This window comes from Furipterus horrens, unplaced genomic scaffold, assembly GCF_987537825.1.
Source record: "Furipterus horrens unplaced genomic scaffold, mFurHor1.1.pri manual_scaffold_2, whole genome shotgun sequence".
In the NCBI taxonomy this organism is placed as follows: Eukaryota; Metazoa; Chordata; class Mammalia; order Chiroptera; family Furipteridae; genus Furipterus; species Furipterus horrens.
This window is the reverse complement of record NW_028327172.1, coordinates 28,099,481-28,103,200: the sequence shown is the minus strand read 5'-3', so window position 1 is coordinate 28,103,200 and position 3,720 is coordinate 28,099,481. Positions and strand designations below refer to the sequence as shown.

General features: G+C 37.2%; 1 non-coding gene across 1 annotated transcript; it reads right to left on the bottom strand.

The window, feature by feature from the left end:
- Nucleotides 1-2,927: 2,927 nt before the first annotated feature.
- LOC150018058 (small nucleolar RNA SNORD116) lies at nt 2,928-3,020 on the bottom strand. Its single transcript, XR_016509469.1, has one exon. It is a non-coding gene; the product is annotated as a small nucleolar RNA SNORD116 (small nucleolar RNA).
- Nucleotides 3,021-3,720: the final 700 nt, after the last annotated feature.

Sequence of the window (3,720 nt, the reverse complement as noted above, 5' to 3'; positions counted from 1 at the left end):
GGGGTGGAGAAACTTGCTTCAAATCCAGAAGGAAATCAGTGGTGTTCTAACAATCAAGAATGACAAGTAACCCTATTATATTGTTTCTTACTCATCATTTTTTCTTGTATTAACCAAACACTGATATGGGGATCACGACAGAAAGAAAAGAGTAACATAGGGCAACCCGTAGTTCATTTTTTTAAGTCCCATACTCATTAGTGAGCTAAAGGTAGAGAGTGTGGGTTGGACATGCACACATCAAGGGGAGAAGTTAGAGGAGCTGCATGAGGTTCATACATTTCTTCTCTAGTAATAACGACACACATGTGCATGCAGGAACTACAGAATATGAGTGTGATTTTAGTGATTCTGCATAGAAGTTAAATACTTTTATTTAAAACTAGCCCTTAAAAGTATTTTTAATTAGGTAGAGTTGGTATACAATATTATATTAGTTATAGTAGTTTCAAATATACAATATAGTGATTTGATATTTTCATACCTTACCATGTGATCACCCTACTAGTATTAGTACAATTATCTGTCATCATGCGAAGTTATTATAATATTAATGACTATATTCTCCTTTACCTTCTCCACCTATCTTCTCCTCTGGTAACCATCCCTTAAAACATTAAACATCCCTTTTAACATTAAAACTTTAAAAATGAGATTTAAAGCATTTACAAAAGTAAACAAAAATATAAGCAAATTTAAACAAAAATTAAACAAATACAAAACATTTAAACCTAACATTGCACAACATAAAAGTTAATGATGCGATTCATACCAATAATTTTAAAGTCTGGATTTTCTTTACTTGGAATTTTATTAAGCCAGAATTAAAAACCACTATGACAAGTACAGAGAGTGCAGTGAGGAAAGAAAATGCAAATGTGTTAGCAGCACATTTTTCCTGCCTTGTGACAAGGCCCCTTGCACATTCATTTTGCACTGGACTCTGCAACTTATGTATCCAACCCTGTACAGAGTTAATATAAAATATAAATGGAAGAGAAGTGAGATTTCCCCCCCTCTATCAGCAAAGAGAGGACATGTGGTGTCATAACCAGAAACACCATGAGGAAGCTTCTCATTCCTTAGCTCGTTTAGGAAATCTCTGGCGACCTGAGATTTGGTCCTGACACATAGCTTTCTCTACTTCTTAGTGACATTAATGAGCCTCAAAGATTTCCATATCTTACTGAAGGGATAACCCTTCATGCATGTCACTTAATCCCAGGTCTGGAAAAACACAGGTTACTTTACATTAATAGGCTGGTCATTGGATCCAGACCTTTACTGTCAGTTTCATGCAGAGCAATGGTTTGAGTCCTGCTGAAAAGGTGGTGTGAAATTATCTAGAGAACAGGGTTCAGTTTCTGTTGAGCTCATCCGGTATCAGGGTGAAGTCAACAAAATCAGCACATAGGTTCATTGTCCATTTGTTGCATATTCTATCAGGACTTTATTCATAGCTGTAACCAAAAATCTTAAGTGTGTCTTTGGTTACAGAAGGCAATCTTGGAAACAGCATGAGTTTGGGGATTTTTCATGGGTTGGAATCAAAATTCTACCACTTACTGGACAACTTAATCACGCTCTGAATAGGTTCTCTCATTAATAGTGGGTCAATTATGTCATATTCATATTCTTTTTCTCAAAAAGCACAAAAATATATAGTTGAAACAAATGAGCGATAATAAAGGGAAAAAGATAATTGGCTACTATGAGCATTTGTGATTCTTGGGCAATTTAGAATCTGAGTTCCTTTGCTACATTTAGGAAATCTCCTTCTTATGAAACAAAGTCCTCTATTAAAATACAGAATGTTAGATATTCACTTTCCTGACCTCTCTAGCAATAAGGCTAATTGACTCATCATACGTACTTATCTGAACATTTGAGTTAATACGATATTGATGCAAAGAATTGTACAGTCCAGAATCCTTTCTGCAGAGGCTGGCATCAGCAGGCCCAGCTATTCCAAGTTGCAGAAGCATGAAGGCGACCATTCCAATGGCTGGGCCATTGTCCAATGTCAATGGAATAAGCTCCGGTGTCCATTCCCAGTAGCATCAACAGTAGTGTCTGTGCCAGGGTGTCACTGTAACATAATTTACAGCATTGTTCCTTTGCTACATATGTATCCATCTTAGTTCTGTGCCTCTCCTAGAGATTCTGAGAGCTGCCTGATAACCTTCGCATACATTTCTGCTTGTGTTCATTGGAGTTGTTTTCTGTTACTTGAACTAATAGCTCTGATTGATGCAACAGTTGATCATACATCCAGATATCCCGAGAAGCCTTGACAAATGATGTGGAGATAAATAGTAATTTATTTTTAAGCAAAGATTTCTATACTTCACAAGAGTCAGCCAAATCTAATTGATGACTGCACTTAGGAGGAGAAACAATGGGCATTTATTTCGTATTGCATCAGAGAGATAACTACTGAATCTAAATGTACAATATCACTTTTAAAGAAATAAGTTAGCTTGAGGGAAAGAGTGTCTGTTGCTTCATGTTTGTGTGGATTGTACAAGACAAAATGCCCCAAACAATATGGCATTGTTATTACTGAAGAATAATAACAGATCCAGGGCCAAGTTTGTAGGAGACTGTCAGGAAATGCTTTTTGACTTGACTCTATAAAGCACATTAAAAAGAAATATCTTATATATATTCCTGGTGTCTCACTTCCTGCACAAGAAGGCTGATATTTTTGATGATCTTAGAAGAGAAACTAGAAAGGCATGTAGTTGGAGCTCTCCGATGATGGTGAGCTATCTCCATTGCACAAGAAGATGTGGGCAGGAAGAGACTTGGTCAAAAGAAATTTAAAGGGTACTGAGAGTTTAGAAACAAGAATCCATACATCTCTCTTAATTTGAGCTTTTTTAAAAAGTATAATTTATTTTTATTTTTTATTTTTATTTTTATTTTTACCTCAGATCCGATGAAAATGATGGTTGGGGTTCTCACTCATTTTGTTCAGATTTCCAAGGAATGCATTGTGAGGAGGTCATCATTGATTAATTTATTGATTATATTGTTACAATAGTTCCAATTTTTCCCCTTTACTTCCCTCCACCCAGCACCCCCCTCCCCCAGCAATACCCCTCTAAGTCCGTGCCCATGGTTCATACATACAAGCTCTCCCGCTTCACCTTTTCATATATTCTTCTTCTTTTTTTTAATTAATAAATAAATAAATAATCAATTATTATAACAATAAAAAATAGCAATCCCTCCCTCTCGGGTGTTAAGACACTTTGTAATCTAATAAAGGACAATGGGCGAAGGTCTCGAGCTCCTCTAGCTGCTTCAAGCTAGACATGGTTGTCGTCCTACCTACCCTTGGGTCCAGATATCCCTAATAAGAGTGGGGTTGTGGAGGGGAGGGTTGCCTTCCCACATGGGGAAGGATCGTGCAGACTCCAGGTCAGTTGGCTGTCCCTGGACAATGCGTGCTTGGTTTAACAGGCTGGCATCCTTGTTGTAATCTGGGGGCAACAGATTTGGCAAAAGGGTTAAAAGATATCATTCAATCCATAACCACTAGATGACAAAAGGCAGGAATTAATTTTTCAATGTTCCATATTAGGAGAAAAAAAAAGGGGGGGGCTTCTTTGGAGGAAGGTGTGCCAGACACATCTCATCTGTCCAAAACCCTTTTGCCCATTATATTTAGTTTGGACTGAGGGAAATATTTTAGGTTTCCCCCCACTTAGACCT